This window comes from Mastomys coucha, unplaced genomic scaffold, assembly GCF_008632895.1.
Source record: "Mastomys coucha isolate ucsf_1 unplaced genomic scaffold, UCSF_Mcou_1 pScaffold16, whole genome shotgun sequence".
NCBI lineage: Eukaryota > Metazoa > Chordata > Mammalia > Rodentia > Muridae > Mastomys > Mastomys coucha.
Window position 1 is genome coordinate 16,161,176 of NW_022196898.1, and position 15,418 is coordinate 16,176,593.

The window sequence follows — 15,418 nt, forward strand, 5'->3', positions numbered from 1 at the left end:
TGTGAATTGCTCATCTTGAGCTTCCAGCTCCAGTTTGGGACTTTTATATTATAGCTCATAGTTTGGGCCCCCACAGCCAGGAAGTTAAAGTTCCCCTCATCTGTGTTAAAAACTTACTTGAAGGTCACAGTGCTTGTCAGAAAAAAATGACAACTTTTATGGGATTTGTTTGCTTAACCCATTTGAAAGATAGCTATAGAAAAGAGGGAAGAGCCACTGGATAGGCTGCCAGTCCCTTTGACTAATTACTGAAGACACTCAAAGCCCTCAGAACCCCAGTGTGAGCATGTGCAAATCAGCAATCATAGTTCCTGCTTCTGTAAAGACTAGAGAATATAGACAAAAAAAATCTAACAGTACTGGCACATAATATGAGCTCAATCAGCAGCCTAAACTGAAGTAAACAAGGAAAGGTCCACTTGGTACTAGGTGAAGATAGCAATCTTCCTCCACTTCTGTGTACAGGGAAAATATATGACATCTTTTAAAAACTAGATTTAGACTCTGCTGTGGTTCTGGGCTGGGTAGGGACTCTACATTCTAACAAGCTCCTGGAAACTGTGACTTGCCCCCCTGTTGTCTGAGGGACACAGAGCCAGGGAGGGTGCTCATCTGATTAAGTTCTTGCTGTGTGCTGGCCGGCATTGTATCTGTAGCTTCATGCTGTGTTCCATATTTACCATTGTGAGTTTGGGAATTGGTACTCTGAAGTTAACTTAATGAAATCACAGCTATAAAATGGCAGAAGCAAAAATGTAAAATGGACTTATTTGCTTTCTACAGATGAATAGCCTGCTCCCAAGCCTTGCCGATATAATCACACACTTCTTTGCTGAAACACTTCTTTTGTGACACTTACATATCACTGGACCATACTGAGCCATATTGATCTTTATAGATATAAGAATTGTGAGTGAGCTGGGCAGTGGTGGCACATGCTTTTAATCTCAGCACTTGGGAAGCAGAGGTCAGCCTGGTCTACAGAGTGAGTTCCAAGATAGCCAAGGCTACACAGAGAAACTCTGTCTCAAAAAACATAACAAAACAACCTCCCCCCCCAAAATAAAACCAAAAAACTCAACCAACCAACCAACCAAACAAACAAAAAAAGAATTGTGACTGAAATTGTAGGGTATTAAAGTAGGTAACCTTGATGAAATGGATTAATTTTTAGACATCTATTCTACCAAATACATGATACAGAAAAAAATTTTAAAAATTTAGACTGAATTAGTAATCAATATTTCTCAGATTAAATATATCTAGAATCAGATAGCCTCATCAGTGAGTTCTACCAAACTCTAAAAGAAAATTGATACTAATACCAATCATCTTTTCACAAAAAGTAGAATTGGAAAGAAGTAACATCCTATGTGGGCAGCGTTATCCTGGTACCAAGGCCAGAAAAGACGCCATAGAAAAATAAAACTAGAGACCAAATTCATTAAACTAAATCCAAAAGTCAGTAACAAAAGAGCAGCTAATTTAAAAAATACAAAATTAAATCAATTATATTACATAGGAAAGAAGGATTTACCTCAGAAATATGTAGATAGGCCAGCATAAGAAAACTAAATTTAATGCATCATAGTAACAGACCAAAGGAGAACAACTCCAAACTCATCCCAACTGTTTAAAAATAAACAGCAAACAGTTGATACAATCCAATCCCCTTCATGATGAAAGTACTCTGGCAACTAGAAACAGAAACAGTTTTCTTCACATGATGAAGGGTACTTGTAAAATCCATAACTCACATCCAGGGCAAAAAACCTGAAGCATAGCTCTCAAGTATTGCAGTAAATCTCCAACCCCAGTATACCCATGCAAAAACACACAACTCAGTTATAATATTTATAAGCTGCAGGCCTAGATTGGGCAGACTTACTACTACACTAATCTATTCCCCAGCTGTGGGATCCCTTGCTACTTGCGGCTTCTCCAGGCCATGTTGTTCTGCTCTATCTTCCTTCCACCTTTTCTTCCTCCACTTTCTTCCTTTTCCATTCCTTACTCTTACCCCACTCTCTAAAACATCCAGCCCTACATTTCCCTACCACTGACCAATCCCAGGCTCTAGCCTTTATTTGATCAGTTAAAATGAGGAGAAAGTTCACATAAAATTCACATAAAATCACCTGAATACATGATCCACTCCAGGAAAACTCCTTTTGTGGAGGCAGAATTAACATCAGAATACACACAGCACCAGGACAACCCACAACATTTCTCCCCTTTTGTCCAATTAAAGGCTCTTTTCTTTCAGATATAAATTGAGTACAACCATAAAAATTATGAAAATTATAAAGTATAAGATACACTTAACACATAGTCCATCATAATTGTCAATTTAGATAAAGCACTCTACCATCTAACTTTAAAAGCTTACAATTCTATACCTGAATTATGTCTGATTTTAGCTTGTATTATCTGAAAATCATCCTCTCAAATCTATATCACTACTTTCAATGTTAGACAACTTGAGTTGACTATGAGACTATAACCAGTCTTCAACTCCATCAGAAGTCCAAGAAGGACTTAAATATTACTTGAAGATATAGGAAGGAAAAAAGATATCTTCCAAAACTTAACAAATTTGTAGAGACAGCTGATTACCTAGACAGTCTTTCATTCCTCAAAACGGTGGAGAATCAGTCTTCAGTCTTCTGGCCCAGGATCATCTGACACAGCTTTGTAAAACAGAACTATGAAGGACTGCTTACCCTGTCTTGACAGAACTATTAGTCAACTATTCCACACAGTATTTCCTTTCTCTCAAGAGTATTTTTGTCTGTAGGTGAATTGAGGCAATTCTTGCCTAGTGGCTATTTTGCCACAACAAGAGCAGCTCCATTGATGTTCAATTTCTTCTTTGAACCAAGAAGGGGTTACTGTCAGAAACAGATAGGTCTCTAGTCAAATGATCTTTAATAATAAAATAGCATTAAATGTGGTATTCTGTGGACTTCTGATGCTTTTGAAGACTATCTATCTATGCAAATATATCTGAACTGTTACACCTTAATTATTGTTAGTCATTTCCATTTGAGTAAATTAAAAATACTTTATTATAATTGAATCAGAATCTAACATAACCGTGAGTTTACTATCTGGCCCTTAACTTGTGTTACTTAGTCATGCTAAACAGCTTGTAATGGTAGTTATTAGATGAGTTGCATAGGCACAATGCCTATCAAAAAGTAACAATATTAATTTCAATTTTTTTATTGATATGAGAAATTTTTACACCAATGAAAATCTTAAATCTGCACCAATCTATAAATTCTATACCAATGTAAAATTATAAGTTCAACTTGCATTAATTATAAAGATTTCTACCAATGCAAAATATGGTTATACAATGTTTTCTTTCAGAGTAAATTTGATAACCTATCACTATTTGTCTATTCCTCTAATTTCTATATTACTATATCCCCTTCTTTTTCTTCCACCCCCTTTCCTTTACCTAAGAAGGAAGAATAGAGAAGAGGAAAGGAAAGATAGAAATACCTGAATCTAAGCTCTCTTGTTTCCACTTGTCCGAAGCTACAATATTTGTAAATTATCCCTTAAAATGACAACATATCTGCAATATACAACACTTCTTATCAGGAGTAAGAGAAGAATTCCACATTTCTCAGCACTGTTTATAAATGTGCTGGAAGCTTTACAAAGGACTGATTAACGAGCAAAGAAATAAAGACATCCAAATTGGGAGAGAAGAAAAGAACTACCAAAATTTGGGGATGACATGATTATGCACATAGGAAGTAGAAAATTATGAATCTGAACATTCACTCAAGTTGTAAGGATAATCTGACAAGCTTTGTAAAGTAGAACTATGAAGAACTGCTTACCCTGTCTTGGCAGAACTATTAGTCAACTATTCCACATAATACGTCCTTTCCAAAGCTGTAGGATATGTGCTCAACAAACAAGGGGTTGGCAACTCATATATAACAGCAATAAACAATTTAAAAATGAAGTAAAAATTTTTAAAGAAAATGTTATTACATTTATTTATTGTATGTGGGGAGAGGGGGCAAAAACATGCTGTAAGGTGGAAGTTGGTTCTTGAAGATCTAGATTAGGTTCTCTAGCTTGGAGGCAAGTGCCTTTACTCACTGAGCTTTACACTGGCACAAGCAAAAAATTTAATTCGTACCATTCAGAAGAATAAAATGCTTAGGAATAAATTTAATCATAGAGATGAGAAGCATTTGAAAATTACAAAGCATTACTGAAAACAAAACTGAAATAAATGAAAAGGCATACCATGTTCATGGATGGAGAAACTTAACAGAGTTAAAATACAATATTACTCAAGGTGATACATGGACTAAATGTGTTCTATATCAAATGTCAACAGTTTTTCCTCCTTAAAATGGACAAGGCAATCCTCAAAATTAATTTCAAGAAAACATTACCAAAGAATAAAATTGGAAGACTCACATTTCCTGCCTTCAAAACTTATTGCAAAGGGAGATTAAAACAGTGCAGTGTTGGTATAAGGATAGCCATATAGACAAATAGGATTAAATTCATACATCTATGGATAATTGACTTTTGACAATGATATCAAGACTCTTCAGTGAAGGATGAATTGTTATTTCAGAATTGGCTCCTGAACAACCTGATACCTATGTGCAAAATGAAATTGTATGCATGCTCAATGCTACATACAAATAATTACCCAAATTGGGGCCTGCGAGGATATCACAGTGGGTAAAATGTTTGACATACAAGCATAAAGACCTTGTATTCAGATCCTCAGCATTCATACAAAAAGCCTGGCCGAGGGGGTAAGAATGATCCCTAGATAGGTAGATCCCCAGCCAGCCAAGGTCCAGGTTCAGTGAAAGATCTTGTCTCAAAAAATAAACACCAGACATTAGCCTTTGGCCTCTGTGAACACATACACATGAACACATGTATACACATAGCACACACACACACACACACACAGAGCAGGGATTAAAACAACAAGTGATGATTTCCTATAAATGCTAGAACCATAACACTTGTTGAAGAAAACATTAGGATAAATATTCATGACTTTTGGTTTGGCAGTGGTTTCTTGGGTCATTGGATTTGGCAGTGGTTTCTTAGGGCATGACACCTGAAACTTGAACGAATAAGGAAAAATAAACATGTGCTTCACCAAAAATCAAGAAAATGAAAAATCCACATAAGTAGGGAGAAAACATTTGCCAGCTGTACATACTGCTCCAAAGAAAACATGCATTTGTTTAATAAGTACCTGACATGATGCTTGGTCACTATGGAAACAGCAGAACGACAACGAAGCAGCATGTGAACACAAGCTGGAACTGTCTCATTAAAACAGTGGGAAAGAAGGATTGACAGAGCTTTCAGGAAACTTCAGTCATCTACTGATGGCACTAAAAATACACTTTGTATATGGAGGACACTGGGGAGTAGGCTGGTGATTCCTCAAGAAGGCAAGCAGATTTATCAGGATGGCTGAACAATCTCACCCTGGATACAGATGCCAAAGAAGTAAAAACAGGTCTTTTAAAAGTAAATGTACATTTACTTGTAGCATTGCTGTACATAATGACCAGAAATGTGGAAAGAATCCAAATGAATGGCTAAATGCTTTGTGGTATATCTATTCCACAGGATATTATTTCACAGTAAAATGGAGTAAGTTACTGATATGCCCTACAGAGTGATGATCCTGAAAGCACACCAGGTGAAAAGCCAACATGGAAGTGACATAGAATATGGTTTCATTTTCATAAAATACCCAGAGTCAGCCAAACCCATAAAGAAGCAGGTAGGTGTTTGCTGGGGTCTGTAGGTGGGATGGGAAATACAAAATAATATTTAATGAGCATAGGGTTTTTATTAGTGAGATAAAAAACATTTTGGAAGTAAGTATCATTGGTGGTAAACAATTTTCAAGAACGTATCAGAAGCCAGCGAGCTGTACATTTAATATTTTTTATTATGTGTTTCACTGCAATTGAAATATCTAACTGGAGCAGAATTTTTGTGCAATAAAATTCACATGCATTATTGGGGATAGTGATGTTTATCCAGAGTCAGGTAACTGCCACCACCCCAGTGAAGATACCGAGCATTTCTATAATGTATCAAATCCCTTTGGCTGTCTCCTGCCTTTACCACCCACAGAGATCCGCCCATGTTTCCAAACACCCGAAGTGAGTGTCTTCTAGTTTTAGAAATTCTTCGGAACTAAACAAACTCTTTAAAAAAGATAAATCCTTTGTTTGATATTTTTATTTTGTTCATCTACTTTGCTAGTCTATCACTGGTTTGTTCCTTTAAAATAAAAAAAAAGATTCATGATTTTTCTCTTTCCCATTTATCACACTTAGTTGTTTTCAGCTTTTGGAACTTATGACTAAATCTGTTCTGGGAAATGACATTTAACTCTTTGTGTGGTCATATTTTTTTATTCCTTTTGGGTGAATATATATAAATCACCAAGTCATGAGGTAGATGCAACTCTAACTTTATTATTTTTTAAGTCTGTTCTCCTCTCCCCTGCCACTGCTTGAAGCATTCTACTCTTTCAACAGAGCCAGCTGAGCCACATGCTTCTTGTCAAGCCTTGACAAAATCAGTCTCTTCCATGTTAGACAGCATAACTGTGTAGTTGTTAGACACTGCAATTGTTGTATTAATTGAGTTTCATTGTGGTTTAATTTTTATTTTTATAATAGCATATAAAATAGAATGACTTTTCAGATTCATTTACCATCTTGTATTACCTTTCATGAAAGGTTCAAATTTTTGTCTCATTTTTAAGCTAGAATTTTTTTTTTAAGGTATAGATTTTATTTTATTTTATTTTTTGGTTTTTCGAGACAGGGTTTCTCCATGTAGCCCTGGCTGTTCTGGAACTCACTCTGTAGACCAGGCTGGCCTCGAACTCAGAAATCCGCCTGCCTCTGCCTCCCAAGTGCTGGGATTAAAGGCGTCCTCCACCACCGCCCGGCCAAGGTATAGATTTTTAAAAGTTACATTGTACTTTCTTTTTCTTTCTTTCTTTCTTTCTTTCTTTCTTTCTTTCTTTCCTTCCTTCCTTCCTTCTTTCCTTCTTTAAGCTAGATTTTAAAGTTGTTATTATTATTGAAATTAGAGTTCTTTTTTCTTTCATTGAAAATTGATTTTTTTCATACTGTATATTCTGATTATGGCTTACCCCACCCAACTTCTTCCAGTTCTTCTCTACCTCCTCTCCAATTCAGATCCTCATTCTTTTTGTCTCTTCATAGAAAAACTCAAGCTAAGGGAATCTGGAAAGGAAAAACAATAGGAACTTGAACAGGGAGCTCAGAAGTAAATTTCACCAGCAGAAATATAAGAGATGGAAGAGAGAATCATGGGTATTGAAGACAAGATAGAGGAAGTGGAGACGCTGGTCAAAGAAAATGTTAAATCTAAAATTATCTGGTACAATAGAGCAAATATACCATATCCATAGACCAAATCTATAAATAATAGGAATAGATGAAGGAGAAGAAACCCAGGTCAAATGCATAGAAAATATTTTCCAAAAAAATCACAGAAGAAAAATTTCCTAATCTAAAGAAGAAGGTCACTATCAGGGTACAAGAAATATACAAAACACTAAATAGTCCCCTGAGCACATAATAATCAAAATACCACACATACAGAGCATAGAATATTAAAAACTGCAAAGGAAAAAGACCAAGTAACATATAAAGGCCAGCCTATTAGAATTACACTAGACTTCTTGGTGAAGACTCTCAAAGTCAGAACGGCCTGAATAGATGTGCTGCAGACTCTAAAAGACCACAGATGCCAGACTAGACTGTGATACCCAGCAAAACCCTCAAACTCACAGATAGGGAAAATACGATGTTCCATGATAAAACAAAATGTAAGCAATATCTGTCTACAAATTCAGCCCTATAGAAGTTGCAAGAAGGAAAACTCCAAATTAAAGAGGTTAAATATAATCATGAAAATACAGGAACTAAATAATCCCAGACCAACAAAGTCAAAAGAAGGAACCCAGCCTCCCGCCTCCCTCCCCACACAATCACCACCACCACCACCAATAACAACAATAAAAAAATGGGAATCAAGAATCATTGGTCATTGATATCTCTCAACATCAAGGGTCTCAATGTCCAAATAAAAAGATACAGACTAACAGAATGAAAGTGAAAACAGGATCCATCCTTTTGTTACATCTAGGAAACAAACCTTAACATCACCTCAGGGTAAAGTTTTTGAAAAACAAAGACAAAAACAAAAACAAAACATATTCCAAGCAAATAGACCTGAGAAACAAGCTGGTATAACCATTTTTAAAAAGATTTATTTATTATTATATGTAAGCACTCTGTAGTTGACTTCAGACGCACTAGAAGAGGGTGTCAGATCTAATTACTGATGGTTGTGAGCTGCTGGGATTAGAAGTCAGAACCTTTGGAAGAGCAGTCCGTGCTCTTACTGGCTGAGCCATCTCTCCAGCCCTGGTATAGCCATTTCAATATCTGACAAAATAGACCAAATGGAAAATTAATCAAAAGAGATAGTGGAGAATATTATATATCTATCAAAGGAAAAGTCTACCAATAGGACATTGAAGTTCTTAACATCTGTGCTCCCGACATGAGAGCAATCCAGCTTGTAAAAGAAACACTACTACAGCTTAAATCACATATTCACCCTCATACACTGTTAGTGGAAGACTTCAATAATCCACTTTAGCCAACAGAGAGATTGTCCAGACAAAAACTAAACAGAGACATGCTGGAGCTAAATAGTGTTATAAACAAAGTGGGCCTAACAGATTTTTGTAGAACATTTTGTAGAAAAGAATACAACTTCTTCTGAACACCTCATGGAACGTACTCCAAAACTGACCATATACTCTGATACAAAGCAAATCTCAAAATTGAAATAATGTCCTACATTCTATCAGACCACCATAGATTAAAGCTTGATATCAACAGCAACAGACAACCAAAAGCTTACAAACTTGTGGAAACTGAATAATTCTTTACTGAATAAAAACTGGGTCAAAATTAAAAAAGAAATCAAATACATCTAGAATTAAATTATAGTGGATACTCAAATTATGGGACACAACAGAGGCTATTCTAAGAGGAAAGTTCATAGAACTAAGTGCCTACATAAAGAAATTGGAGAGATCTCATACTAGCAACTTAACATCACACCTGAAAGCTCTAGAACAAAAGGAAGATATCACTTTCAAAGGAAGTAGATGGCAAGAAATAATCCATTTTCAGAGCTATCATTAATAAAATATAAGCAAGCAAACAAACAAAACTAGTCTAAAGAATCAATGAGACAAAGAGTTAGTTCTTTGAGAAAATCAGTAAGGTCAACAAACTTTTATCAAAATTAACAAATTGCAGAGGAAAAGGGTCCAAATTAACAAAATCAGAAGTGAAAAGGGGAACATAACACCAGACATGGAGGAAATCCAGAGAATCATAAGGACATACTTTAAAAACCTATACTCCACTAAATTGGAAAAACTAAAAGTAATTGATAATTTTCTCTCAATATACCACCCACTAAAGTTTAATCAAGATCATATAAACAATTTAAACTAACCTACGATTCTTAATGAAATAAAAGTAGTCATTAAAAGATGCCCTTTCCTGCCTCAAAGGGGAGGGGGACAGCGCCAAATGGTTTAGTACAGAATTTTATCAAAGTTTCAAAGAATTAATGCCAATACGCATAAAGTTAATCCACAAAATGAAAACAGAAGAAACATTGTCCAATTCATCTTACAAGGCCACAGTTATCCTGATATCCAAACTATATAAACATCCAACAAAGGAAGAGAATTATAGACCAATTTCCCTTATGAACATAGAAATTTCATGAAAATACTTGAAAATCTAATACAAGAATACATAAAAATATCATTTACCATGACCAACTAGGTTTCATCCAAGAGATGCAAATATATAAGTCAATAAAAAGATTTAAAAAATCTACCATATAAATAAACTGAAAGACAAAACAAACAAACAAAAATCCCCACATAATGATCTAAAAACACAGAAAAGGCCTTTGAAAAAAATCCAACACACTTTCATGAAAGAAGTCCTAGAGAGATTAAGAATACAAGGGATATGCCCCAATATGTTAAGGACAGTTCCCAGAAAGATGATAGCAAACATTAATTTAATGGAGAGAAACTCAAAATAATTCCACTGAAATCAGGAACAAGGCAAGGTTGTCTACTTTCTCCATATCTATTCACTATAGTTCCTGAAGTTTAGCTAGAGTTATAAAATAACTGAAGGGATACAAAATTGACAGGAAGAAGTCAAAGTATCTTTATTTGCACATGATATGATAGAATACATAAATGACCCAATAAAGTCTTCGGGAAATTTCTAAAGCTGATAAACACTCTCTGAAAAATAGCAGGATACAAAACTAACTCAAAACTAAAAATAAACAAAAACAGTAACCATCTTATGCACAAATGACAAATGGCCTGAGAAAGAAGTCAAGGAAACAACACCTGTCACAATAACCTCAAATAATGTAAATTATCTTGTGGTAATTCTACCAAGTTAGTGAAAGACTTATATAATAAAAGCTTTAAGGCTTTGAATAAATAAATTGAAGAAAATAACAGAGGATGGAAAGATCTCTCATTCTCATGGATTAAAGTAGTATAAATGGTCATCCTACCAGAAGCAATCTAAACATTCAATGGAACCCCCATAAAATTTGAACACAATTTTTCACAGATCTTGAAAGTGCAATTTTCAACTTCCTATGGAAAAACAAAACTCAGGATAGTTAACCACTTCCACAATACTAAAAGAACTGCTGGAAGGCTCACCATTTTGGACCTCAAATTGTAATACAAAGTTATAGTAATAAAAGCAGGCTGGTGCTGGCACAAAAACAGACACAGTGATCTATGTAATTGCATTGAAGACTCAGACATAATTGCACATGGCCATAGACTCCTAATTTTTGATAAAGAAGCCAGATATGCACACTGGAATAAAGACTGTTCCTTTAATAAATGATGTTGGTCAAGCAGGATAGCTGCATGTAGAACATGTAGAAGAACTCAAATAGATTTATATTTATCACTCTGTACAAAACTCAACTCCAAATGGATCAAAGACCTCAACATAAAATCAGAGTCACTGAATCTGATAGAAGAGATAGTAGGTATTAGCCTTGAATTCATTGACTTAGGAAAATAATTTCTGAACAGAAAACCATTAATAAATGGGACCCCATGAAATTGAGAAGCTTCTGCATAGCAAAGGACACAATCATTCAGACAAAGTAGCCACCTACTGAATTGGGAAAGATAGGGGATTAATATCCAAAATATATAAAGCACTTAGGAACTATGTATCAAGAAAACAAAATAACTGAATTAAAAATAGTGCACAGATCTAAACAGAGAATTCTCAATAGAGGAAACTCAAACTGCTGAGAAATAAAGAAATGTTCATCCTTAGCTAATGTAAATCCTTAGCCATTATCAGGGAAATGTAAATCAAAAGTACATTGAGATTTCATCTTATACCCATCATAATGGCTAAGATCAATAAAATGAGTGACAGCTCATTTTGGTGAAGATGTCAAGTAAGAGCAACACTCATTCATTGCTGGTGGGAATGCAAACTCATACAGCTACTATGGAAATCAGTGTGGCAGCTCCTTTGGAAAATGAAGAAAATAAGACATTCTATGATAAAGTCAAATTTAAGTAATATATATCTACAGATTCAGCCTTAAAGAAAGTGCTAGAAGGAAAACTCCAACCTGAAACAGTTAACTACTACTAGGAAAACACAAGGACTAACTAATCCCAGATCAGAAAAGTCAGAAGAAGGAAAACACACACACATACACTACTACCACCATCACCACCACCAACAACCATATTAAAATAATAGAAATCAACAATCATTGATAATTGCTACTTCTCAACATGAATGGTCTCAATTTCCTAATTAAAAACCAAAATGATTAACCAAGTGGATTCCAAAATAGGATCCATCATTCTTTAGCTGCTTCCAAGAAACACTCTTAACTTCAAGGACAGACATCACTTTAGGGTAAAGGGTTAGAAAAATATTGAAGCAAGTAGACCTAAGAAACAAGCTGAAATAGCCATTTTAATATCTGACAAAATAAGACTTCTAGCCAAAACTAATCAGAAGAGATAGGGCAAGATAATACATACTCAACAAAGGAAAATCCACTAAGAGGACAGTGAAGTTCTTAAAATTTATGTCCCAATCATAAGGGCATCCAAGTTTGTAAAAGAAACACTACTACAGCTTAAGTCACATATTGACCTAGTCTCTCACACAATGACCCAATCTTATCAACAGACAGGCTTCCAGACAAAAACAAAATAGAGAAATGATGGTGCTAACTGATAGTATAAATGAATATAGACTTAACACTTATTGAATATTTCACCCAAACATAAAAGAATATACCTTCTTCTCACCACTTCTTGGAACTTCCTTCAAAACTTACCACATATTGGTTGTACAGTTCCAACCAATACAAGAAAATCAAAATAACACCCTGAATTTATCTGACCACCAACGATTAAGGCTGGATATCAACAACAACAATAACAACTGAAAGCCTACAAAATCATTGAAATAGAATAACTCACTATGGAATGAAAAATGGGCCAAGGCAGAAATTAAGAAATAAATGTAAAACTTTCTGAAATTCAATAAAATCAAATACAAAATATACCCAAACTTATGGACACAATGAAGATAGATTTTTAACAGACTAGTTCATAGCACTAAGTGCTTACATACAGAAATTGGAGATATTCCATACTAAAAACTTGATAGCAACTTGAAAGCTCAAAGAAGAAATAACACCAGAAAGCAATAGATAACAAGAAACATCAAGCTTAGGGCAGAAACCAACAAAATAAAAGCAATAAGCCAAATAGAAGAAAATAAAATGATACATAGAATTAATGAAACAAAGAGAATCTTCTTTGAGAAAAATTAAAAAGATTGACAACCCTTAGCCAAATTAAATAAAAGCTAGAGAGATTATCCAAATTAATTAAAGCAGAGATAAAAGGGAAGGCATAAGAGGGGACACTGAGGTAACTCAGACGAACACAAGGACACACTTAAAAAGTTGGAAAAAAAAAAGTTCCACCAAATTGGAAAATCTAAAAGAAATAGATATTTTGTTACATACCATTTACTAAGGTTAAGTCATGGTTGGTCAACAATTTAAACAGATCTATAGCTGTAGTGAAATAGAAGCAGTGATTAAAAGTCTACTGAAGGGCTAGATTGTTTTAGCACAGAATTCTACCAGACTTTCAAAGAGTTAATGACAATACTCACCAAACTATTCCACAAAATAGAAACAGTAGAGATATTGCCCAATTCATTTTACCAGGACACAATTCTCTAGACCACATAAAGATCTAACAAAGGAAGAGAGTCACAGATCAATTTTCCTATGAACATAGATGCAAAAATTCTCAGTGAAATAATTGGAAACTGAATACAAGAACACATCAAAAGAAGTCATCATCATGATCAAGTAGATCTCATCTCAGAGATGCAGAGATAGTTCAATATATATAAATTGATGAATGTAGTTGATAAACTGAAAGACAAAAACCACATGATCATCTCATTAGAAACAGAACAGATCTGACATAGAAATCAGTAAAACAATATTTTCCACAATAGCCTCAAAAAGCATAATATATCATATCATGAGGTAACTTTAATCAAGCAAGTGAAAGAATTGTATGCTAAAAGCTACCAGACACTAATGAAGAAACTGAAGATGTCAGAAGATGGGGAGATAGCCCATGCTCTTCAGTCAGTAGAGTTAAAATAGTAAAAATGAAATCCCACCTAAAGAATCTAAAGATTGGATGCAACCCCCATAAAATTCCAACACAATTCTTTACAGTACTTGAAAGAACAATTTTCAGCTTTATATGGAAAAATAAAAGCCCCAGGATAGCAAAAAATAAAAATTCCATAATACTCAAAGAACTGCTAGAGGTATCACCACCCCACCCTTTCATTGTAGTAGAGAGCTATAGTAATAGAGACAGCCCAGCGCTGGCAAAGAGATAGACAGGTGGATTAACGTAATTGAATTGAAAACCCAGACACAAATCCACACAGCCACAAACACCTAATATTTTTTTATAAGGAACCCATAAATACAGGCTGGAGTAAAGACAGTGTCTTCACAAATGGTGCTGGTCCAACGGAATGACTGCATGTAGAATAATTCAAAAGATCCATACTTATCACCCGGTGTGAAACTCAATTCCAAATGATCCAAACACCAGATTTACTGAAACTGGTGGGAGAGAAAGTGAGGAATAGCCTTGAACTCACTGACTGACTGACTGAGGAAAAGATTTTCTGAACAGAATACTATTAGTATAGGTACTAAGATGAATAATTAGTAAATGGGACGTCATGAAATTGAAAAGCTAATTTCTGATAGAGAGGGCAAGGCAACAGCTTACAGAATGGGCTCATATTTTTCCAACTACATATCTGATAGAGGCTAATATATAAATTATATAAAGCAAACAAAAAAAACCAGATATCAAGAATATAAATAGCCCAATTAAAAATGTGGTACATTTTATATCCATCCACTTTGCTGAAGTTGTTTGTCAGCTGTAGGAATTCTCTGGTAGAGTTTTTGGGGTCACGTAGGTATACTATCATATCATCTGCAAATAGTGATATTTTGACTTCTTCCTTTTCAATTTGTATCCAGTTGACCTCCTTTTGTTGTCTAATTGCTCTGGCTATGACTTCAAGTACAATATTGAATAGACAGAGAGAGAGAGGGCAGCCTTGTCTAGTCCCTGATTTTAGTGGGATTGCTTCAAGTTTCTCTCTATTTAGTTTGATGTTGGCTACTGGTTTGCTGTACGTTCTTTTACTATGTCTAGGTATGAGCCTTGAATTCCTGATCTTTCCAAGACTTTTAACATGAAGGGATGTTGAATTTTTTTCAAATGCTTTTTCAGCATCTAATGAAATGATCATGTGTTTTTTTTTTCTTTGAGTTTGTTTATGTAGTGGATTACATTGATAGATTTCCGTATATTGAACCATCCCTGCATCCCTGGGATGAAGCCTACTTGATCGTGGTGAATGATTGTTTTGATGTGTTCTTGGATTCCATTTGCAAGAATTCAATTCAGTACTTTTGCATCAATATTCATAAGGGAAACTGAAGTTCTCTTTCTTTGTTGGGTCTTTGTGAGGTTTTGGTATCAGTGTAACTGTGACTTCATAAAACGAAATGGGTAGTCTTCCTTCTGATGGGTTTGGTTCTTAGCGGCGCGTCCACAGATACTAGATACAGGCAGCTCTGTGTTTTG